Source organism: Pelecanus crispus, chromosome 15 (assembly GCF_030463565.1).
Source record: "Pelecanus crispus isolate bPelCri1 chromosome 15, bPelCri1.pri, whole genome shotgun sequence".
Classification (NCBI taxonomy): Eukaryota; Metazoa; Chordata; class Aves; order Pelecaniformes; family Pelecanidae; genus Pelecanus; species Pelecanus crispus.
The window spans coordinates 8,277,776-8,303,967 of record NC_134657.1 but is presented as its reverse complement, the minus strand read 5'-3'; the positions used below and the strand labels follow the sequence as shown (position 1 = coordinate 8,303,967).

Below are 26,192 nucleotides of genomic sequence, written 5' to 3'. Positions count from 1 at the left end.
AACGTTGCCATGAACACCACCGCCCCCCCAAAGGAAACAAGTCCATAAAAGACTACTTGCTGTGTAATCTTCACGAATCTGACTTAAATGCAGCAGGTAACAGACTAATAATGAAAATCCAAGCAAACAATCTATCCCAGTGTCACTTATCATGCCAGCACAATCACTCACATCTACTACAAAGAATCGAACAACAGTGCAGCCCTCCAGTACTGGAAGATGGGCAGACCTATGGTTTGCTTCAATCTTTGAAGTTCCCCACAAGGATAATGTAACCAATCTTACATTGCCAGTTTTACTTGGTTTAAGGGATGTAGAAAAGAAACACAAAACTGTGAGAATTAACTGGCGTAAGGACTTCCCATATCTGCAAACCATCATACCCTGAAGTGTCTTGTTGCACTGAAACACCAGAAGAAAAAAAATGCACAACTCAAACATGAAAGAAAAATGTGAAATTAGACTGACCACCCACTCACTTGTGCAACCCAACACAAAATGGAGAGCCTGGATAGACAAAGTCATGGTTCAGATGTTACTGTTATAAGGTGCCGTTAGGGGTGAAGAGATGTTCCAACTAATGCTTTTTATTTATTTTATTCCCTGCTTAACCATGAGACTATACATCACCAATTCCAATCCCTGAATCTTTACTTATCACATATTAAGGATCTCTCTGTTCCCTTTTTCTGAGATCGGAAATAAAAAAAAAATCAGGTTAACTCGAAGGTTTAATGAAATATACCTATGTCAGTTGAAGCCCAAGACCTGCACTGGAACAGAGCAATGGAATATTACAGCGGTCACTGTCCCAGCTGGACAAGGTGTGTAGCTGGCTGGCCGGCTGAAAATCATTCATCTCTCTTTGCAAGGCACCAGCCTGGCAGGAGGCCTGGCAAGGTAACGGACCACAGAGAAATCAAGCCAAAGTGGACAAGATGGGTTTGGTGGAGGGATGACTCCAGACAGGGTAGATTTTTGTCTCCCCAAGGAAAATAAAGCATCCTGATGGTATAAATGCACCATACTGCCTACGGTGTAAAAATTTAGCTTAGAAAGTGTGAATCAGAGGGAAGCTGACATTTCACCTAAAGAAACACTACTGAGGCTGAGAAAAATAAAAAGTTCGTCTTGGGAAGAATCTTGCCAGCCAACAACAGGAACAGGAATTATCACCTTTGGGTAGATATAAAACTAAACTTACCTGCTGCAACAGCCAAAAGCTTCAAAGGCCTCTCACACATTAAGGCAAAAATCCTTCGCAGTCAGCTAAGCTCTCCCATACATGTGGCTTGAGGATTATTTTCCAAGAAATCTGGGCAGGTTCTCCCAACCACAATAGCAAGACTTCTGCTTAAGAGGGAAAAGAACTGAACTATGTTGCAAATTCACCACCTCTGCTAAACTCTCTCTTGACAAACTTGCAGTCCTGTTCTCAACAAGGCCAGGTTTAGTCAACTTCCGTAAGAAACAGGCCGAACCATTACTGTACAGAAACAAAATCCTGCAAATGGAGCAGGGAATGCAGGTAAACCAGCGAATTTCAGGAGGAGGGAAGGAAAAATCATTTGAAATACCGAAGAGAACCCCAAACCTTCATTAAAGAATACAGATTAATTTTGTGGGAGAGAAGTTTATCATTTCAACTGCTGCTGAGGAGGGAGGAAGGAGCTGCGGGAAACCAGGCAAGTGATGCCTGGCTCAGCTGTTGAGGGTAGCAGCTGTCCTGAAATCCTCATTGGAGGGAGCAAGCCAGGAGGTCATGGAAGTCATCATTATTTGGAATGAAGAGGGGAAACAATAGGTTGGGGCCCTCTGTCTTCTTGCCTTTCTCATGTCTTTTGTTAGCTGTTGCCTTCCCAGAATAGCTGGCTGGCTGTATTCTAGGCAGATCTGGGTTTAGTTTTGTACATGCCTTTTCTCCCCTGCAGCTTCCTAATTTTTTTTTTTTTAAAAAAGTGACACCTCCACCTCCCCTGTGTTTACGCATCTGACTTGCATGCACCTCTTCCAATTACCTCCAGTTGACCACGGAGGCAGTTGGAGGCTTTTAAGTTCTTCAGCAAGGGGTCATATAACTCAGCTCAAAAGAGACAGAAATTTAGTTTTCTGAGATCCCCCTCCTCTGTTGAGTTTCCCTCCTAGGGCAAAGCTAACGCCGTGCTGCAGGAGACATGACAACTAAGAACCCTGTCAAAAGCACCGCTTTGCCTGCAGGCAGGAATACTGCTGTTGCTCTAGTCATCACTGAGAAAGTTTACAAAGAGAGGAAAAGGTTAGTGGAGACACTCATCCTGCTTGTACACAGCGTAGCAGAGCTTGAAGCATCCTGAGGGCTAACAGGGCTTGTTAACGCCTTGCCAAGTTTAGTGAACAAAAATGGCCAAAACTTGGTTTGTTAAGACTTTGGACACCATGGTAAAACACTATTCTTGTTCTGCCTTTCACACTGCAGACCTGCATGACCTTGGGCAAGTCACTTAACCCTGATCAAACTAACGCTTATGGCATCCAGGAATGCTGCGAAGCCGATTAATTTGCAGAAGAGCTTTAAAATGGCAATCCCTACATAATGGTACAGTCTAACTGTTCTGGCCTAGCAGAGCTAAAGTGCGAGTGTAAACAAGGACTTACCTGCAAAACGCAGCTTCCTCAGAATTTCGGATAAAGACAGAGGCAGAAAAGACTGACTTTTCTTGCAGAATTTTTATAACCAAGACTCACATATCCTGACTCCTACTTCATGTGCGTTTGGAGAGAAACAAATCTGAATTTTCACTCTAGGATGAAACTGTTGTAGCCCCGCTGACTCAAAAGATCAGGTGGAACTACATAAAAAAATGCAGTAACTTTAATGTAGGATTAGCAGTCAGTGGCAGACATTCCTTGCCTACAGTAGTAAGGATGAACACAGAGCCTAGTGAAAGCTACACTGGAAGTAAAATTAGGGTAAATCTAAGATCAGAGAAAAAACATTTCTCGTTTTAAATAAGTGGGGTTCCCTCCCCTTTTTTAATCCATACAGCTTTAACATTGATCCACAGATTAAGGATTTTTGTTGGGTGCCATCAGAATTGTTTAATGGGATACTTCTTGTGTTATAATCTTGGTAAAGAGACCCAAGTATGGATTTGAATAACATCCTGAAAGGAGATTGAGTGTAGTAAGACAGACTGAAAGAAGATTAAAACTACATTTGATCCCCAACTCTCAGGCAAAGCATGGTGACGCCTCCTCTTTCTCCATCCTACACATACCTGATTCCTGACACCATATTAAGAGGCAGAAGGCACAAGAATAAAAACCCAACAAAATCCAGAAGGTTTCATTTTATGTTTGGGACAGGTTTAATGCGTTTGGAGGAGATGAAACCACAGTATAGTTAGGTGATTTTCATTTTGGATATCCACCACAAGTAGACTTGAAATATCCTGTTGTAAAGCAGTGCTATGTGATTTACAGCATCACCATACTATTTGTGAGAGCTAAAGCTTTTATTTTTTTCCAACGGTATTTGGCTTGGCTTGGTTTTCTGAACTGCTGCTGCTCTCAGGTTCAACAGGAGACATGTTTCTCTAAGCTGATTTCTCTGTGGCTGAGGATTTAATCAGATCAAGGCAGCAATTAAAACATGGACTATAACCACAGTCCTTAAAGGGACAGCTGCAACATTAAGCCCTCCCCCATTCCCCTTTAAAATCAGAAGCGAAGCAGTATCTATCTCTGGCAAATGTACGCTTTTAAAATATCTTGAAAATTTGCTACCTTCTGGGTCACCTTTCCTCTAGATAGGGTGCAAAGCTATTGGTAAGTACCAAGAAACTAAGATATGCAAATGAATTAAGGGCTGCACTTAATGTGAATGCATTAACACCATCAAGACATCCTTGAAGGTGGGTTTTCTGACACTCACTTTACTCCAACACATACTCTGTAACTAGCACAGCTACCTCAGACCCTGCCAGTGCTCTTGACATTCTTTCGTACAGTTTTCCACTTGCTACTTTGTAGGTCTGTGGTTCTTTTCATCCATCCAAAGACAGCACCATAGCATGTTGAGAGTGGTGAGAAACAGGAGTATAAAAAAATGTAAATGGAGCAGCATTTCCACAGCTCTATGCAGAGTGAACCAAACATTAAGGCCGAAAAAGCTTTTTTAGTGACAATTAATTTCAGAAATTAGGCCTAATTTTACAGCAACTTCAACCATGACCTGTATAAAGAGCCAACAAGCTGTGCCATCAAACGCACGAGCCCCGTTCCCATCTTCTGTTCATACTGCACAACAAAAGCAGGCCAAGTGACTCACTCCAGTGAATGCCAGAGCTAAGGATGAAGGCTGCTGGATTCTGGCTCCCGATCCTGTTCTCTGAACACGAGAAATCACTGGCAGTTTTGATGGGTATTATTTTCAACAATGTAGAACAAGAACAGCTTCTCCTGAACTTCATGGAAGCTCTGCATCAGTACCACCAAGGGATATTTTCAATTAATGGAGAAGTGCGCGTTCCATTGGAAGTCAATATTTATTTGGTAGGCCTACTTGGCAGTTTAGTCCTCTCCTCACTTCCATCACTGTGACACCTTTGAGATGCCAACTCCTTGGTATGTGGGATAACATCTTCTTCCAAGCTATTCTTGACACTCCACTCCTACTCCTCTTCTATGCGTTTAACCATTTTAAAGCTGATTTGGGTCATGACTAATAGGATTAGATACTCAAATCATGTGCTCTTAGCAGTAGTCATTGTAGAGCTAACAAGACCCATGTGGAATGCAAGTTGCGGTAGCGTTCAGATGGGTGGGAAAGCATTCATGTTAATGTGTTCTTTCTTCCCCTTTGTAATTATAATTAATATTAAAGCTGGACAAAAATCCCACCAAAACCCCAAAACCTTATCTTCACTCTTGTTACAGTCGATTTCTTTAGTTTGCACATCAGTCTAAAACCAAAATTCCTAACAAGGGATGATGAAGTGGTCTTCAAGCACTGCTAGGAGTGCGTATGGACGCTGACTAAATAAATAAATGCCAATAGCCTAATTTTGAGATCCACTGAATTAAACCAGGCACACTTGTTCTTTAAATCTAGGGTCACAGACCTAGGTTTTGTGCAAAATTCACTGGTTCTAGCTACTTTCATCTCACTCTAGCTAATGTGAAAGGCACATGCCCTTCTCGTGGATATTTCCAATAACTGTTTCTTGTTTTCACAGAAAAAATATTAAAACAGCAGAAGGGAACACTCTCCTCCTCCCCCCTCTGACATTTGGAGAATGATATGTTTATCTGCTTTAGGGCAAGAGTAATAGTTACAAAGGCCTGAAGGTCAGGATTACTGTATTTTATTCCTGGCTCTGCTACTGATGTTATTTGAATAACTTTAGGTAAACGAAATAATGCATATATTTCATTAAACTACATTAGTGTAAACAGTATCAGACTTTCTAAAGGAGTTTGAGATTTTCAAATAAAAGGCACTACAGAAATGAGACCAATATTTTCATAGAAAACAAACCCCAAAGAATCTAATTTTCCTAATTCTTTAATGGGGTTAAGCACCATTAATTTCAGCTGGGAAACAATTCAGGATGGAGCTCATGAGGTTTGTCTTCTACATGTTGAGCATTCAGGTTTCAAACCTTTTCCTGCAACTTCCAAATAGTTGCAGAAAACTACTGCAGGGCATAGTTGTGGGAACTCCCAACAACTCCAAACGTCTGTTTACCATTCTGAACAAGGGCAGGCAGTTTAATTAAAAGAAGACTTAAGTTATTAAATCAGCCTACAATAATGTCCTCCAAAAGCGGACACTCCACAACAGCTCCTCTTTTTTTGCTCCTTTTCCTAACACATCTCACCATAAGATGCTGTTCCAAGCCTATCTGTAGCCTGATCCAGTATGACAGATCTTTTCACCATGCTCTCAAACAGTAAGTTTATGTGCCAAGTTCTAACCTGAGTATCTACATGAGGAATATGGCTATTCAAAATCAGGTTCACCACAGATGAGACGATACCTGATTTTAGATGTTTACAATGCAGTTGTCTACATTTGAGATAGCTGTCTAGATTCCCTTGCAGTCAACAGAAAGGCACTTTTAGACTGCAATTCATCCTAAAGTAGATGCTTTAAAACATGCCAGATAATCTATCGGTTAGCACAGACTTAGACGCCTACGCTGTAGCCAACCAGTAACTTTCCTAAGTTTATTCAGGTTCGTGGACAAGACTTCCACAGAGAGAAATAAACGTCTAAATATCCTCGAAAATCTGGTCAAAACCCTCTACAAGACTGGTCCCTGGTTGAAGGGGCAATGTTTAAGCACATTTTCTCCCAGCTCACTTATGTCAGCTGACCGAGATTTGTTAACAACTTAGACAACGCTTCTATGCCTTATGCGTAAGTCAAATTTATTTTTGTGGTGTCTCCTCCTCCATGTGAAACAATGAGGCTAAAGAATTGTTTTAATGAATGGCTCTGTTTTATTGATTAAATTATTCAGTAGGACAAAAATAATTTGCTGGTTCAGAACGGCAAAGAAGCTGATGTACATTTCTAGCAATATACAGAAAGCCCTTGGGGTAGTAATCAGATAGTGAAAGGCAACTCCTTCCTCTTGGCAAAGATGTTTTACCTGTAAATGCCTGAAACTGCACCCAAAATGCATGCAGATCACGAATAAATTAAGTTATCCTTGTGTAAAAGTGGTTTAGCCGCCATAGTTACACAGTTTTGAAGGTTTTTACCACTCCAACCGCATGCCTGAATCATTTTACCTGCTACAGCTGTGATTTTACCCATTCTGATGGGTTTATTCACAGCATTATTAAGAGGAGGTTACAATTCTGCAGGAATCAAGTCTGACTGATGTCTCCTTTGTACATACAGTCCTAGTAGGACACTGTGCAACTGAACTACACATACCCACTCCCTTCTCTTTTTTCCCTGGAAAGGATCCTACAAATTCGTCTCCGGGAGAGAAAGAGGACACCGATATATTCTATAAAGTCACAGTGCTTCTAATGTAGTGCTGAGGTTGCAGTTTTTATCTGTCCTCCACTTCCACTTTCTCTTATGTCAGATCACATTAGCGTAACAATCAATTTTTCCGTCTGGCTCTTTCCTGCACAGTGCAAGCACCACCCCTCTTCTATCCCCTCCACCCACCCCAGCTCTTCTGGAGCCTAGGGAAACTTGGCTTACCGCCCACGGTTCATCAATACGCCAGCTACATGGCTGCTGGAATAACCTGGCAGCAGGTTGTCGTCTGTCTTCTTTTTATGGACTTATAGTCAAGCCTCATGCCTAGTAAGTATGATTACTACAAAGATTAAAATTTGCAGAGGTGCAAAATAAAAATAGCGGGGACGCAACCTGGGCAAGGACATAGCTGTCTTACCAGTCAAGGTTTCCCCTATGTGACTGAACAAGATTAACCCCTTCTTATGACTCCAGCGTCATACTTGATTTTAAATAAAAACGTTCCAAATGGTCAAACAGGCCCTGTACAGAACTGCCAATTGAGTATTCCAGCCCAAGCACACTATCAGCTGTATACTACTGAATTCTAATGTTCATTACAAATTTGAGCACAATCCAGTCTTTACATCTCCAAGCATGGAGAGATGCATCTTTGTTTAAGGAATGCACAAGCACGATGCTTTCATTGCATTTTTTACTTTACCACAGGTATGCCAGGTTCTCAGACAGAAATATTTGATCAGTATTTAAACATCCACCTCTCTGAGCCTGTGTCTTGACTTGAATCTTTTGTGCACTGTCAAGTTTCAACTCCACCCTAAATTCATGCAAGATTCCAACAGGAAACTTGCACAGTGCTACCACCACTCAGTCATAGCAAAGTTACGGGGAGTCTGAATCTTGAGCTCTCCCACCACCCTGCTTGCTCGAATGGACATCAACAGCGTCAGGTATGCAGGAAGAATGAGTGCACCTGAGAAAGGGGTTGCATCTACAAGACTAGGTCTCCAAAAGTTGTGCTCACAGTGTTTTCCAGTATTGTCAACACTGAATGTACAACAGTAATAGGAACAATACAAAGGATCACCTGGAATTACGCATACATTCCTCGTGGGTCCATGTGAAACCTGGGAGGTACAGTAGGTGCAGTCTAGGCGAGCATAACAGTCAGAACAAATATGCACAAAAGGTCCCGATTGTGCAAAATACACTGAAGCAGGACAGGCAAAGTTGTTGCACGCAGAATATAGAGTAATCCCTGGAATCCAGAAACAACCAAAACTCTCTAATGCAAATTACTATGCCCAATGCACCTTGGTTTCCCCTGAAAATGGCTAACGTGCTACTCTGTGCAGTTTGCGTACTTTGTGTTATCAATACAAATTCATAGAAACACACCACCTTTCCAAATATTTTGTAAATCTGTAACTTTAAACAACAGCTATTCAACTTCTAGGTTGGCTAGGAATTTTTGTAAAGAAAATAAAACCGGACTATAATAAATTGAAATTTGCACTGTTACCACTGCACTGGTAAAAATACGTTTACTACATGCTTAAGGAAAACAAGTAATCTCATTTTCAGCCTGGACTTTTCACTCCGAATAACAAACACATTTAGCATGGCCACACAGCCTCTATCCATCGCTTACCTACAGACAGGTGTCCAGAATAGATCTGCTCTGCCTGAATTATTGCATCAGTGCTAACAGCCTTGTGCCTTAATACAGTTAACAGTCAATTTTGCAGAAGACTGCTGGGCTCAACAGGATTATTTCCCACTACCAAAATGGATTTTAGAGCAGAGGAAAGGCACTAGACTGCCTGCTCTATAAACTAAAAGCCACTCTATCTATAAAACAAATGCTCCAGTAGTGCAAGTGCCATGCAAAATACCCTCAGCTACTCTTCTCGGAGCAAAAGAGGAAATCAATTTCCAAGGCTCATTTGGTCCCGGTCTCTTCTCCTAAGCCTGCTCAGCAAGGCACCGCGTGCGTACCCAGAAGAGAGAGGGAAAGCCAGTGGCTCCAAGCCTTGCCGATGGACCAAAGCTGATTATTTTAGCTTCTGCCAGAAGCTCACGGGATTTTAGGGGGCGAGTGCAGCAGTGCAGGTGTCTGTGAAAATAAAGAGAAACCACCGAGTCCCCTGGGAGGATGGACCGAGAGGAGGAGGGGAATTATTGTGGTTTAGAAAAGGGAAGGGGCTGGTCGAGAGAAATGCTATAAAAGCACCATGACGACAGAACAGGGTGATGGAAAGGTCAGTCCCTTTCAATAATGCTCTTTTTTTCTTGTCCAAATGAAACACTTGGCCACGTCCATCGCCAGAGTTCAGCTGGAGGTAAATGGCCAGACAGGGGGGCCATAAACTGTCTAGAGATGGGATGCTGTTCTGCCCCGGGTGGGGCCTGCCCTTCCAGCCCTCTTCCCCATTCTCCCACCCAGGGAATTTCCCCAGCGAAAGACTCCAGAACTGCACCAACAAAAGGTGCCCTGGTGCACCTCAGGCACAGCGTCGGGCGTAACTCCCATCCACCTCGAGCAAACACCTTCCGATGCCTAGAGCCCGTCATGAAGGATTGCAGGAGCGAAAAAGAAGGTATTTTCAATAATGAAATAGTGATTAATCCTGATAGGCATGCAGCCTTTAGAATTACTTTTCAGCTGCTAGTGGTAGGTGGTCAAATTATACCTTTCCATCACATTTCCCACTATACCGCACATCTCCTCAGTACATTTTCTCATGAAACACTGTAAGGATTCAGAACAATTAAACCTAACCACTGAGTAATTCCCACTCCTTTTTCCCCCCTAATATGAAATCATTCTTTCTAGCGCTTTAGGAAAATAAATGTAAGCTCTAGAGCTCCAGCTCAGTATTAATGCACAAACCCGGTGCATTACAACAGGAGACGCAACACAAAGATTTATTGTTCCACAGTAGTGGGTGCTATGGCCAGTTGAATGGTCACTTAAAGTTTTCACCTATGCATGACAGGTGGAAAAGCTTTCAGGGAAGAAAAAAAAAAAAGAAAAAAAAGGATTATTGTATAGTGAATGTTTTTGATATTATATAAATGAGGACATTTCCTGCCTATCACAACCTTCCTTAAGACCGGAAGGTTTTTTTCTTTGTTATTTATTCACTGACAACTGATCCTTCTGATTTATTTCTTAAGAGCAGAGGAGAGGTGGCACATAAGCAAGCATGCCAGGGAGCAAATACACAGGACTTGAGCTCCTCTCCAGCAACAGCCATCTATTCCTGCAAAGCCAGAGCAAGCCCCGGGTAGCTTTCCATTCAGCGGTACAGCTTCCCTTCACCTCTAAAGGCTGAGCCACCACCTTTACAGAAGCTAGGAGTCTTCTATGAAGCGGCTGGTGCATGGCAAGTTCAAACCCCAGCTTACCTGCAGCACTGTTTGCGTGCCTCTTACTCCTTTAGCAGATTCTCCTGACTGATCCCATCTGCTGACTGATTTTGCATACCATTCCTCATTTCTAAATCCCTCTACCTCAACACAAAAAGTTTGCTTTAAAGAAAGGGGGAGAGGGCAGAACGACGTGATAATTTCTTACTTCCATTAAGCCAGCTGTTTTCTATTTTATTTATCATTTGGTTTTTAATGCCGTCCCCTTCACACACTCCTTTGGAATAATAAAATGGAGTAGTTCCCTCCGTTCCAAGCTAAATTTTAATATGCGTGACCTGAGAATCTGAAAAGAATATGCAAAAGTCCTTTTTTCCCCTAGATGCTGAAGCTTCAGCTCCTGGCAAATTCTCTATCGTACTTTTGCCTAGGGATATCAGTTCTCTCTTCATGGTCACTAACAATATCTGGCATTTCAGCTAGATGGCTGGGCTGAGCTGGTGTAGTGGGGGGAACTAAAAGGATGCTTGGTTCAGGACTCTGCTGGCATTAAGGATCAATAATACAAAAAGATTTAACTTTTCCATCCAGAATTAGAGGAAACACTAAACATAAAAATGAAACACGGGGTATTGTGGTTATTCTGCTTGGAAAATTTATTTACTAGGAATCTGAGTAAATCAAAAAGGAATGTTTTACATGAATATTAAGTTTGTATGGTTATGTTTACAGTTTCTTAGTTTACAACCTGTTCTTGGGCTCTTCTGGGTTTTGCCATTAAAAAGGCTTTACGAAATGGCTGACACTTTTGCATCCCTTTATTTTTCATACGCTATTAGAGAGTGCATTTTCATGCGTATTTTTCATCGACACAATTTTACAATCCAGTCTACAACCTCTGCAGAAGGAGCAGCGAGGCTCTAAATGTATTTAAAGAACAGCATTAAAATGGGATGTTTGGATGTGCTGAGCAGAAAAACAGGAAAAAAAAAAAAAAGTAGGGAACGAGCAGAACAGGGCAGGCAGTAATTGTAACAATACCTTGCTGCCTTTCTAAGTGTTTCACAGCATGACTCATTAGATCCTAACAATGCCTGTAAGATAGGAAGCGTCATTATCACTACTTAATAAGTGGGGGGAAACTGAGGTAGAAAAATGGGAATGTACTTGTCCAAGGTCACATACCACACTAGCACCACAACAAACAGAATCGTATCTTCTAACCCCCAGCCTTGCAGTTTCTTGTGAAGCGGTCACCCTTCGCCGACAAACCGCTGATGTTGAATAGGTTGACGATATCCTTTCAGTAGCATCCACTCTGTTATGACTTCGTGAAGAGATCACCAGAATGGAAAAGAATTTGAGCTGTTAAATTACATAAGTGTGTAGTCACCACCTAGCAATGGAGAAAAAAGGGCTGGATATTTTCAGTTACAACTAGATTTTCTAACCAGATGGCCAGAAGAACTGACGTCACTCACATTCCAAATTATAGAGCTGCTTGAAAGCTGCTCCAGCATTAAGGATGCAACCAGGCCTGCATTCTAAGTCATTTTTCCAAACCTCATTCTGCAAAGATATCAGGAGGGGTTTTGCCGTCATTTTTGCTACGCTGTTGAAAATCTGCTGCTTCTGGGACACACCTGTCCCAAACTCCCTCAGGGATGTTCACATCTCTTTTTCCCGGAACGAGGTCCCAATTCAGGCTTAGCATTTAACACAAGCTTCGGAATATGGCTTAACAGGCTCCTCAGAAATCCTTAACTCGGGAAGTTTTCTACCTTGCACTGACAAGGTCACAGAAGGAATTGTCCGCCAGCGTTGACTGTTCATATTCAAATCGCCCCATCAGCGAGCATCGCACTGCAGAAGAAAACCCCAGGATACGCACGGGCACCCAGGCAGTGCACAAGGCAATGGGAAAAAGGAAGACAGAAAGTGGAAACCTACCTGTTCTGAAGTTTTAAATTTCAGCTTCAACACAGAATCAACTGAAATGATTTCAGGTCTGCTGTACTTTTTGCTGCTTTTTGTCTCTCTCTCTCTCTTTTTTCTTTATAAATTTAAGAGCAAGAAGTCAGTAAGAAGCCAGCAGGAGCTCTGCAGCACAGGGAATGCTGGATCAGATTCAAATGTAAGAACCCTCTCCATCCCAGCTAAGTAAAATGTCTGAACAAGTTCCAAAAAAACATCAATCATTGGCTGGACATTTTCCCACCTTCAATGAAATGAAATACATAAGGGGCCTGCAAAACATCTTTAAACCAAGCCATTTCAGAGTTATGGGAGACCAACAGAGAAAACCAGAAAGATCTGAAACCACAATATGTTGTATTTTATACTACAGCACCTTAAGAATCAGAAAAGTAACATTATTTATTTTCAAATACTATTCCTGAGATCTGGTATTACTATACTTCAGGACAGCTGGCCACATTTTCATGGAATGTTAATACTGACAGGCTGTAGAGTAGATACAGATGTACCACATCCAACTGTGACAGGACTAACATTTCTGTCTTAAGAAGCTATGCACCAGAGTAAGAGGACAACTTCTGGGTAGCATACAATCATAGCTGAAGTCTGTACCATGAACAGGGCTTAAAACCAAGAGTAGAGTCATGCACTGGATGGCATTCCCATTATTTTTCTGTTCACTGCAGTAACATTTTAAGACCACCCATCAGGAGTCTGCAATTAACACATATTTGCAAAGTGTTCCGAGATCCATAGATAGACTTGCAAAGCACTATCGCTATTTACACACACAGAAAAAAAGAGCAACAGGAAAGAGCTCTTTCCACTGGCTATTATCCTTAAAGACATACAAGAGGAATGTTAGTAAAAGCAATCTGTTGCAAAATACACAAATTTGAAGGTGGTGACGGAGAAGGAGTAACAAGAAGAAAATAAGTTCTAGTATTTCTAGCAAGAGGTGTATTTCTTTAAATCGCCCCCCCCGTGCAAAATAAGCCCAGTATTAGTTGTGTCTGGAAGCTGGCACATGAAAGCCTGCCAAGTTTCCATGCAAAATAAAACCTTTTATTTGTTCAAATTTCCCTCTCCCCCCTCCCCATGCAAAAGGTTCATGGTTTGGCATAGAATGATGAATTATACCTTATAGTTTAATTATGATGAAATATGCTAAGGAGGGATCAAAATTGGGGGGAGGAGGGGAGGAAAGAAGGAAGAGAACATTAGGTAAAGAAAGAAGAAAGGAGAAGGGAACTCAAGGAACTTTTGGAAAGCTGAGAAAGGGTAGGACGTGCTACTGCTCACAGTTTTAGAAGAAAAGCCAAATAAAACAGAATAGGGAATGAAAGACTTCAAAGACGTACAATACTAGCCCTCGGTCAGACATCAAAACGTACCCAGAGCCTTGCTCACCCTACAGGCTACTGAGCGTTTGACAGGGAGATATCCCATCCAGCCCGTTCGGGAGCATGGGCATCCCCTAGGGAAGTAGCTGTGGTTAACTTCATGACCAATCCACAACTTGCAAATGTAAGTTATCTGCAGCAGGAGATGAAAACCCCAATTATAGTATTCCATTATTTCCTTTTCCATAGTAACTGTTTGCTGCAAAAGGCCACTGAAACGAAAGGCATGTGCCTCAACTATAAAACTTTTGATCTGTCCATGCAAGAAGACATTAAGAAACACTGAGTAATGCCACTATAGTCATTACGGCACAGAATGTTCTCAACATGGACACTGGGTGACAGAACTGCCACTACACCAAGTACCCAGGGCACGGGGAGGCTGCGCGGCAGTCGACTACTTCTTCCCACAAACGTCTCGTACAAAGGTTCCCTTTCACAGATCCACTGCGGAGCTGCCAGGTATTTACTATTTCATTTTCAAAAATGTTACATATCGGAAGCCACAGACAGCACACCCGAGTAGAGAAACTTCTCAAGAAGGGAGTAGGACTCTGTGATACTCCAATAAAGTGTTGTCTTGTCTACTCTGCCCCCAGAAAAGAATAAAGAGTACAGTAGTAAAGAGGCAATCTCATTTGCACAGGTCATCTTCAAAATGGTTTAGTGCTTTTGTTCAAATGGTGTTTTACCTAAAAACCGGATCAATTAATATAATAGCTCATGTAATGAGAAAGGCTAATAGCAGCTGCCAGTTCACAAGATCTACACCTGACAATTACGGGACGGGGGCTGTGGCACTGAAATACTAGAAAAGCATTGCTTACACTGTTATTACCGGCTACTAATCTTGCACAGAAACACGTACACACACTTTCATTATTTATTACCCACAGTCCCGTGCCGCGTGACTTGGAGTATTCAGCTCTAATAATGCTTCATGACCGCCCTAGTCTCGAAAAGGTCAAGTCTCATTGCTGATCGGTCTTTATGTTCCCTGCTTACACTGGCTCCGAGAGCCCCAACTCCCAGCAGTAAATACGTAGTATACAACTCTCCTTGTGCTCCAGACATCAGACCTAACTGCAACCTGCAGAACCACCAATCGCTACTGCAGTATTACCGAGAAAATTCGGTCCAAGTGCTTGTCAGAAAGAAAACGCAAACCAAGGTAATGCATTTACACTGAAAATAAGTAGGAAAACATGTAAGCGACTGACCGGCTGTGTGGTGGAAAGCACACATAACATGCACACAGTTCGGCAATCCTCCCCAAAGCTCCCGAAGTCCCACAGCTGACTGTGGAAAAATTCAGTAAGTGACAAACCAACCCGCTAACTTTATATATTTCAAACGTGACTTAATAAACGGCCTGTATCAGGTGGTCTGCAGTCTGTCAAATTATTATTCTAGGTAATAAGGAAAACTAACACTTTCACCGAATACAGTCATAGTGTCTAGGGGAGAATTTCAAGACTGTACTCCTAAAAAAAGGAAAGCACACTTTCCTCACCTCTGCCCCATCTCGACCAACACAACTGTGTGTACACTACAGACACCAGTAACTCCATGCCAAAACCACTACCCTTGTTTATAAACACAAGATGCCACACACACACCTAAATTCACTAGTTGTATTAAAAAGCAACACTTGAGTGACTTTATAAATACTTTTAATCAGTGAAAACCAGCTATTAATTGCAAACCTAATGTATTGTAGACTGAGACACTTCTATAAACTCAAGAACTCTCCAAGGAACATACTGGGATTAAATAATAGTCTTATAGTCATTAAAGGCTCTTTGCTTCTCCATGCATTGGGTTTTCTTGCACTAACTGGTATTTTATTACACATCAGTTGTCCTAGACAATTGATTATCTATCAAGATCAAGAGAGGTGAAGAAGGGTTGTTTGACTACAGCTATTAAAGATCCACAGGACTTGTTAAAAAGGGAATAATTACTCCATTGCTTTTTTAGTTTCTCTTCACTCTCCCTTCCTCGGTTTTAAGAAGGTCCATTTTCACCGGGGATCGCAGGCACAAGCCAGGATCTCCTGCAGCTTCACTGCCTGAGGTGTGCAGGCTGTCCTCCAACAACCACCCCCACCCCCCAAGCTGGTTGCCTCCTCAGCCTTGGGAGCTGTCATAAACGTTTACTTACAATCGATATGTTAATTATGAAACAAAAAAACATACTAAAATAATAATGTAAGTTGTTTTTTTTTTTAAAAACAAACCACAATAAACCCCACCTCTTTTATTATCAGACAATATAAACTCAACTGAGAACCTGCAGCCAATGATCTCCCTGGAACGCAACAGGCACGAAGACAAGGCTAACACAAAAACTGGGGGTACTTGTACTGGATGGTTTGACACGTAACTTTAGCAAGTGCTGTTCCAGCAAAGATATGCACAGATTCTAGATGCTAAAATAATTTCCCACGTGTACTACGGGTAAAGGATTCACAAACAATACAGAAGTCAAATATTTACCTCTGTAAGCACAACAACTTCTCCATATTTGCATTGTACACAGAACTTATTTATTAGTGTGAAAACAAACTAATGTGGAAAATAAATTCAGAGTAAGCAAAATGTTCTACGAATCCTATTTGTAGAGAGTTAACTCAGTATAAACTCATCAAGCAATAGGAAAAATCATCCCGTGACAGCCTTCCGCAAAGGGCTTCACAGCTTTCCTATGCAAGATCTGCCACCACAAACTTTGAACCCCGAAATCCATGTCTTAAGTGTTCAGGCAAATGCCCGAGTTCCTCCATTATTTGCACCATAGTTTATTTGTTCAATGACAAAGCCGATCACAGCTTGGCAAAGCACGCTCAGTTCATTATTGTGCCAAATGTGGACTTTATTTAAGAAAATCAGACCCAGAAGACAGAGTAACGTAGGAACCGACTACAGGCACCTTAGTCTCCAGAAAAGGGAAATTACTCTCTATGAGCAGAATAATAGCACTTCTTATCCACAGATCTCAAGCCATTATACTAACAGGTAATTATTATCATCACTCCTATTTTACACATGCAGCATGTAGATGAGTGAAGCAACCTGCCATGTGGCAGAGCCAGGAATAGAAGAACAGTACTTGAAGCCAAGCTTGGTAACATCATCTTCAAGGTTTTAACAAACACACAACTCATTCCTCTCTAAATCATGTGCGGTCTGTGGAGTCAAGTCAAGTCCTTGAAAGAGTGAATATTCCAGACATACAGACAAAATAAACAGCCTTACAACCCAAACATCCAGCACAATTAGACTAAATTGTTGATCATTCCAACAGCCTGAAAAGAATAGATGATGAAGAAACATCTGTGTAAATTAAAAGGATACTTACAGCCAGAGGAGCCTTACTTGAGATTTCAGGATGCACTATAAACACTCAAAGCAGTACTCCTATACTTTGTGCTAACTTTGAGACAGCTGTTATGCATTTATATTTTGTCAATATAGTTTACCGTTGCTATTCAGTCTTACAGTAAGGCAGCAAATGCTTTTAGTACAAACAATCTTTTTGAGAAGCAAATGTTTTTGCCCAAATTCAATGTGAACAGCTGGAACGATGGAATGCACAGATAACGTGGGAAGTGGAAGAGGGCAAAGTAGGTATTATTATTTTTACTACATAGCTGAGGTGCTTTGGAATTCATCCTTAAAACAAACAGCAGCAAAAATCCAAACTCCAAAAACTCTCATTCTCCCATCACCTCTGTTCCTTCCCAAATACGAACAACTTTATTTCACAAAGTATGTATTACAGAAAACGTTTGGGGCACAATCTTCCAACCTATAGAAGAATCTTTGCAGAAGACGACAGGACTAGCACGTGCATACGGACATTGCGTGGACATGCCATCTTTGCACGCAAGAGCGCACACTGGCTGGAATTCTCCTGCTGGAGTTTATGCATGAAACCTCTATATTCCTCTATTTAGAACGCTTTTCTGCTCTCACACCTAATATGATTTCAGGTAAACTGAAAGACTGTACTGGGTAAAGGGATTTGATATGGTTTACATATCATGTATATTTATATACGTATATTTGGTATTGTGAGAAAACAATCCGGTTGCACAACAACTACCTTGACTACTGCTACACCTACTCATTACCTTTGTCCTCCTCTTAATAGTCCCATTCATTTGCTTCATTTTCTGCTAAATTACATTTCAAGATGTAAGGAGGTAAATGCCTCTCTGTGCATTTATATAGCACTAAGCACAGAAGGTCATGATTCTGGTTTCCAGCCGCTACTACAGTATGAATATGATGAATCTGGTCTTGGTATTACTGTGAAATGGAGCCTATAATCACAACGTAAGATCAGAAAGGGACATACTACTATTAGCATAGAAAGAAACAAATGTCAACAAATGAATGCCAAGACAATGTCACTGGAGCCATTCCAGATTTATAGAACCGTCACAGAAAATAAAATCTGAAACTTGGGGGGAAAATTCAGACCATTCACTTGCACAGATGATCCTCCTTAGCCACAAATACTCAGAAGTGGGAGAGGATTCAACACAAATTCAATTCTTTCAATTGTCTATCCAACGTCCTACTTTGACATAAACCTGGAGTAATTCCAAATCGTTGTTGGGAAGGAAGAGAAAAAAAAAAAATAGTTAAAATGACTAGCTGAAACTCTTAAAAGTAACAAATTAACTAACGCAATAGGAAGACATTTCTTCTCTCAGGTCTTTACAGAATGAAGCTTAATCTGGATGAGAAACTGCTTAAACTTAAGCCAAAATTCTGGATGTTTTTTTCCTTTCTGAGGTCAAAACTGTCTACTTAACAAGGTCCCTTTGTTAATTATGTATGTATATGCAGTTTACAAAATGAGTCAAGAGAGACATTTTGTGCCATTTTTGATATATTCAAGTTCAGCAAAGACTTAAACACCTATTTAGCACTCAATCTATGAGTCAACACTTCAGCAATTGACTCTCTAAACTGCTTTTTTTTTTTTTCTATGGCAACCACCATAATCACGTAAATGAAAACAATCTAAAAAAAAGAAAAGGGGGAATGGGATTAAATCTTTGCCAGCTCAGTTTCTTCTATTAACAACGTAAAAGTAAAAAACCATAGTTACTAGGCGGTGCACAGTTGTCTGCAGATTCTTCTACAGGTCACACAGAAATGCATGGAGGAAGGAAGAGACAGAAGGCTGGGAAAGGACAAAATCTAGCTCAACTTGTGTTCTCTATACAAAATCTAGCTCAACTTATGCTCTCTATAATCTCTTCTTTTTTCATACCAGCGGTGGCTTAGAATGCTGATGCATGTGTCTTTTGAAAGTTAACATTTAACAGAGATTTCAGGTCTACCGAATTCCAAGAAATAAAAATAAACTCTTGCCCTGCTTCAGCTGCCAGCTGAGGCCAATGTTTACTGAGGGGAGTGCTAGGAACCAAGGAGATTTTAGGGTGGAAGAGTTCCAGCAGACTTGCTGGCCTGTGCCCCCCTACCACACACACAATTTCCAAGCAGGCAGCTTGGACCCACTGCTGCTTTTCTCTGCACATGCATGCCTCCTTGTCAAACATTTTCAGCCACACGTTAGTAGCGGAGTTATTACAAATAATCATATTTATTGTGGTGATACATAAGGCTAATCTGCAGAGCCTCCCCTAGCGTGCTCGGCACTATCCAGGTTCAACACCCAGACACACCACCGCTGAAGCACGTCCTTCAGTGTGCCATGGCACAAGACCATTACGCCTTCATCTCCTAGTCCAGGGCTAGGCTGTTGAAATAAGGAGGATTACAGCAGAAATGTCTCACCCTCCAGACCATGTTGCAATGAAGATATTTGAACTGCCTTGTCCTGCAGTCAGTGTCTGAACTGTCAAAATGAAAGGGCAAATGTGGTTAAGTTTACTAAGTCTTCTAGGCTTTGTTCTAAAACCAACTACTATTTGGAGAAAATCCTCATTCGCTAGGGCCTTTACAATGCTCACCTTTGGTCTGCAGCTAAAATGCTCTTCAAATTGGCACTGTTCAAAAACGTCAGGACATCCAACAGGAAGAGCCAGATTCTCAATAAGCTACGTATGGACAATTCAAGACAACACTAACGATAACAAAATCCCATGCAAGCTAGTCCATCTTTTTCTTACCACAGAATTCCTTGCCATGGTCAGCCAGACAGATGACGATCCACTGTGTATGGCTGTACCTTGTCCTGTACTTTCACCTGTTTTATCCCCAGGTAAAAAATACCAGCATACAACAGGCAGATGCAACGTTGTTTGGAAAGAAAATTATCTCTATTTAGTAAAAAAGAAAAGATACACTGGACTGCCTGAAGCAAGCATACATTTGAGGTTGTCTTTAATGTGCAAGATTCTGATGGGTTTCTTCTCTTTTTTTAAACAAGCTTTTCTCTGTAAAAACAACCTATAAAATAGAGCATGCTTTTTTAATATTTCTGAGAATATCATCTACGTGTAAAAGCAATAACACTGAGCCCTAAGGTGCAAATAATTATGCCCACAGAGTACAGAATTTGTTCCTTGATTTGTCTTGATTTCTAATGTAAAATGTGGAAGCAAGAAGAGCCAAAAATGTGACATGCTTTTATCAGCACAGGAAAGTTTACACAACCCAGAACTAATTATTTATTTTGAAGGCAAAGATACCAGATTTCAATGACTCAGCATTTCTGAGAGAGGTACCTTTAGGTCTTAAAAAGAGGGAAATTCCTTATAATGAGGAACAACTGAATATTCTACCGTGAGAAACTGCACCGATGGGGTTTTTTACTTCAGCTATATATGCCTGTATACGTCCTCTGACTGTTACTGAAGGCAATAAAACCAAAACTCGAGGGAAAAAAAACCCACAGAAATTCTGTCTGGTTTCTACACAAAAGCTTAAATTGCTCCCAGCTTCCCTGAAACTCAGCTCCAGGTCTGGTCAGAAAACAAGTCTCCAAATCTCAACGACCTCAGTCCAAGTTTGAATTATTATAATGACAGCTGAAGACCCTAGAATTTCCTTCTAGTTTGAGGTCTGGGACACTGCAGAGAGAAAATACCAGCTCTTGTCTAGGACTGCTTCGGTTTCTGCCATGACTGAAAAGAGCTCATCAAGCTTTCACCTCTACTCATACAGCTGCCCAAAGCTGCAAAATGGAGGATAAATCCTGCAAGACTGCAGGACTGCCACTGAATACAGAAAACATGGACAGGTTAGGATCAATGGCTGGCCGGAGTTGTTCTGTCTTAATAAGACTAGAGATGCAAACAGTTTCGGAAATTATCCAAAAAACCAACTATGAAGCGATATACTTAAAAACTGACATCTCTCAAGAGGATGGAGGCCAGAGTATTAACCTGAGGGCAGATAATTTCTTCTTGATTTGTTGTGGTTCCTTCTGCACCCCCATCAGAACACGTAATGCCTTGCCGCTTTACAGGAAGCTACAAGAACTCCCTAGAGTCAAGATCTTAAGAGACATCTATAGCAGGCAGATGGAGAGCAAGATGATAAAACCCATTCACGTCCATTAACAGAAAAGTTGCAGGGGCTTTTATCTGGTGCCAGAGGTTGCTACTGAAATGCTTGAAACACACCTACTGAAATGTAACTTACAGGGTAGATGGGAAGAGAGGAGTAGCAGTTTGAAACTAGTCCTGAAGGGCAGAGCACGGAGCTTGCCGAGATTGACTTAAAAATCTTAAGAAAGGCAAGGGAGAGTTTGGAACCACTTGCACGGAACACTCACTCCATTCATCGCTAATTCTGCAGATCATCCCGAGACTTTGACAGAAATACAACCTACAGCACCTCTGTGATCTACCACGGGTGGACCCTAACGTTTCCCACACCACTGGACGCACCAGCACCTAAACTGGCTGCAGGGTCAGAATCTGCGCCTGCTGAAAGCACACCTCTGTTAGAGATGCCTGTACGCCAGTTTGACTTTGCAAGCCTGGGAAGGCAAAAACCACCACGCACCATTCAAAACTGGGGGGAGAGGGGTGAAATCAAGATTTCACCTTCAGAGCACACGAGGATCACATGTCTTCTCCACCCCACACTCCCCCCACCACCCTCCCCTCCCCTCCTCCTTCTCCTTTTTTAATACTCTTTCAGGTCTGGCAACCCGTATGTTTTTTTTTCCCTCCATAGAAACCGACATAACAGCGAGTTTGAGCCAGCCTCCAGCTCCACAAACACAGCCTGGCCCAAGGCAGGCTCAAGAGAAACACGGAGACATGGAAAGAAATGTCCAGGATACCCGCAGGCTGCCAAGCACATCTGATCCTTCACGGCATTGTTCTGAGCTGCTGAGGACAAAGGCAACAGCCCCATCCATCCGGCGCTGCGAGGCTGTGCCCTCTGCTCCGCACCACAGACGCAACCTTACAGCAACAAAAGTTCTGCTAACTTCTTGCTTTTTATCTGCCTCCTCTTTTTTTCTGCAGCAGCTGGCAGGAGAAGGAACACTTACAGAAGGATCAGTATCCACACGCGGCCTGTTCCGGGCTCCGAGGGTCTTCTAGAACACCGACCAGACCGCGTAATCCTAAGACCCTTGAACAAAAAGCAAACAGCTCATTCGCATTTCTTTGCAAGTAGTATTTGCACAAAAAATGGACCGAAATACATTCTGTTCCCTACTGAAAAGACGTCTGTGACGTGGGATAAATACAAAGACAACTCTCAAAAAGGTTATGCTGGTTTCCAAAGAGAAACAGAACTAGTGGCAATGGTAGACCAGCAAAGATTTCCAGTGTAAAGCTGGTCTAAAGGAAGTAACATTCCTTCTCCCAAACTCTACTCCACACAATAACCCTCCTGAGTAACCAACTCACAGGTGTTACCCTTCGTGGATATGAGTGCTAACGCGACCAAACCAGAATGCCCACCGCCTTGGGGAGCATCTACAGAGATCCATCCATCCACGAGCCATGCCTGCAGTCCTGTGGACCTCCCCGGCTTCCAATCTACAGCAAAAAAGCCCATGTTTCTGGAAAGGGATTATCGATGCCAGCAGCTCCGGAATGCTGTTTTGTGCAGTGGTGAGCTAGTACGGTCACTTTAGTTCGTTCTTCCTCTCTGATAGAGCAGGGCTGTCCGAATGAAATGGCCTTGAGAAGCCCTGGAAATTTCCCTAGAACAGGCTGACTCCCTCTACTGTGTAAAAAAACTTAACTGTTCGTCTAGTTATGTTCACGTAACACTCCTGACATGCTTGCTCTTGCAAACGGGAAGTTTCTTTGGAGTTTTTTGTACTAACAAGCGATGAAAGAGGCTTGCTGCTGACTGGCACTGCCCTTGCTCTGAAAGATGCTTACACAGCTCTGAAGGTTCTATCTGGACTCCAACCGCACTGTGGGCCAACCCAAACACAGTAAATATTTATCTCTTATAGTAAACATTTTTTCCGTTCTCACTTTCCCTTAGAGTACGGAGGTGAACTTAATGAGAGAGGTCAAAGGTTTTAATGTGTATGGCACTCCGCTGACACAAGTACAGTATCTTATTTTGGAACTTTTACTGCCTCAAGTCATCTTGAGATTTAAGAGCAATTTTGCAATTAAAAGAAAAATAATTCTTTCATCACCTTTCACATAATCATATACTTTTTCTATTCTTCTTCTAGCTTCATGAATCTCCATGTGCAAATAAAAATAACAGCTCCCCCCAAAATCGAGACAATATGGAAGAAAACTGAAAACAAAGTAAAACTAAGTCTTTTTGGCTATCTGCTGCTTCATTTTAGCTCTTCAGTGCTCAGTGGCCCATGGTGAATTTCCCAGCATATCCCACCAGACATCAGCGCTCCACTGCCTTTGAAGCATTTCTGAAGTACCGCTGTCTGAGCCTGCACGCAGCATGACACATGCTGCCCCAGCCTTTCACAAATCTCTTTAAGCCAAGTATCAAAAAGGACACTGTAAATCACCAACTGACCTTAAATTGTTGCTTTATTTGGGTCACATCCTTCTAATACACCTCATAGTAAGTCAATGATTGCGGCTGACAATTAATAATAGAAGGGGGGGGGGGGGACACAGAAGACTTCACACCTTAAACACAAAATTTTATGAGCAGAACCCGAGGATGCCCAGAAGGACACATGAAATGGTCCACTGTCTTCAGACTGGTACACAATACTGTGAATCAGGACCCTGGAGTTCTTTTTCCACCCTGATGTATTAAGGACAGATCCTTGAGCCTATCTAGGATGTTCTCATACATATATATAATAAGCATAACAATTTTATGAAACAGTACCTATCACAGATAAAATTAAGGACAAATTCAAACACGACAGAAAAAATAATGTGCACAGAATCGCACTGAATAAGCAGCAGCTTTGTCGTGACAGTTTACAATATTGCAGTATACGTCATTCATATACGACTTTGCAGACATCAAAATGCATACAAATAAACCAGACATTTTTAACAGACTTTCTGCAGTTGGAGAAACAGACATAAGAGGACACAATAATTTGCTGCAAAAAGCCAGTACAACTAAGAACAAATCCCAATTCTTCCAAAATTCTTTCTGCGCCCTAACCCACCGTGCAGAGTAAGAGCAGCTCAGCTATGTGTCAAAAGCCACGTGTAGCTATTAGACAATTCTCCTTTATCTACGCAGCAAGGGTTTATGCTTGCAAGAGCAGACAACTGTTTCCAATGTTAAAATGAAGTTCTGAGTGGAGAGACTGTGAGAAATTACCTTGCCGAATACTGATTTGCTCCATTACTGTACAGCATTTCACTCAAAAAATCTTTGTACAACAAACTGACGCAAGAGAGGAGAACAACGAAGAAGTAATAAATGGAAGGAATGATTTATCACAGTTTAGGGGTTTCTGTAGTATTTTTTGTTTGCCTTTCAACACAAGAAGCCTCAAACCTTTGAAGTAAAAGATTTCCAAGAGGCCAGAGTAAGTGAACCCCCAGCCTTGCGGTATTACAACTATTCTCCTGCAATGTTAGGTAAGAAAAACAGCACAGCTACAGAGTATGGACATGCCAAGTGAAAACAGCTCCTGCTATCAACAGGGGCAGGCTCAAAGCTGCCTCGCTGCTCTCTTCCTCCCGATCTGCAGGAAGCGCTAGCCTCCCCTGTGCACTCACTGGCCTCCCGTGTGCACTCAGAAAGCAGAAATGGACAACAGAACAGGCCACAGAAGGCTTGCGAGGAGAAAGCTAAAGGAATCCAGCTCTTCGGAGAGGAGAAAAAGGGCACAGACTGCTCACAGCCAAGGACTTACCCTGTAGGCTGTGGAAACAGCATGTGCCGGACAAGCCTGGTGACTCCTGCTTTCGTAGGGTCCCTCGGGGCAAATGGTGATTCAACCCTGGAAGGGAGCTCCAACACTCCCTCCCCTCTCCTCTCTTCAAGGATAGAGACAGAAGGCTGTAGAGCACCACCAGAGAAGCTGGCACTGTACTAGACCCCATCTGCTCTTCCACGCTGTCGGAGAAAGAATACGGTGGTGCGGTAAACGCAGCAACTGCAGGTTTGGGGGGGAAAAGCCCTGGGACTAACAGCTGGATTCTGTGAGATGCGACACACCATGCCTGTGACTTAGCCGGGCCTGCAGCGCACGGTGACAACAGGACGCGTGTTTCTGACGGCACCTGGAGCGCTCGCACGCGTGAAGACGCTTATGCAGGTGACTGATTCAACCTCACTGCTGGTGGTGGCCTGAAACGCCGTGCCAGGGCATTGACCGCGATCCGCTGCGTAAAGCAGAGATGCAGACTCACTCAAATGCAGAGAATTAGAAGACTGGACTCTGTGTTCCCCCCTTGCGCTCCCTGAGGACATTCTGCTACCTCTGTGCGCTCCTTTTAACCATAACAAATGCAAAGACGACTCAAACAACTCTTGCGTTTCAGTTAAGTCATCCTGGAGATTCCCATCAATGCACTGCCATGTGACTTCCAGAAAGTCATCTCTGATTTACCCTGGCTCAAGAGAGATTGGGATCAATCCAGCTGAGCTAACCTCCAGCTCTCACTCGGTAACTTCACCAGTTTATCATCTCAGAATCACAAGAGAGATCGCCTCCTGCACCCTCGTCATCCCGCTCCCATTTTCCTCTCGCCTGCTGCAGTTCCTCTGTGACCCTCGCACAGTTACGCATTTGTCTTGAGTCCAGAATGCAACTGCACTAGCAATAAACAACTTTTCTCAGAATTTTATTCCCAACCCTTCCTCCCCATCCTATCTATTTTGTCTGAGGCTGTGGTTCAAAACACCCAGACAGAATTATTGCAACCCATCTTTTTTTACACACTGTGCAGACTGTCTCCTCAGCATGATGCATTTTTAATAGGTTTTCTAAATGCAGACAACCAGGCTGCTAATAACAAGCTTCCCCCCCTTTCCTCCTCCTTTTAAATTTTTTTTTCACAAGGTAAAGCTGCTGCAGAGCTTTGACGTCTCAGT

At 42.3% G+C, this 26,192-nt stretch overlaps 1 protein-coding gene across 2 annotated transcripts in view; it reads right to left on the bottom strand.

The window, feature by feature from the left end:
• The window catches only part of SKI (SKI proto-oncogene), a 114,989-nt gene that overhangs the window by 26,697 nt on the left and 62,100 nt on the right, over window positions 1-26,192 (bottom strand). The window lies entirely within an intron of this gene.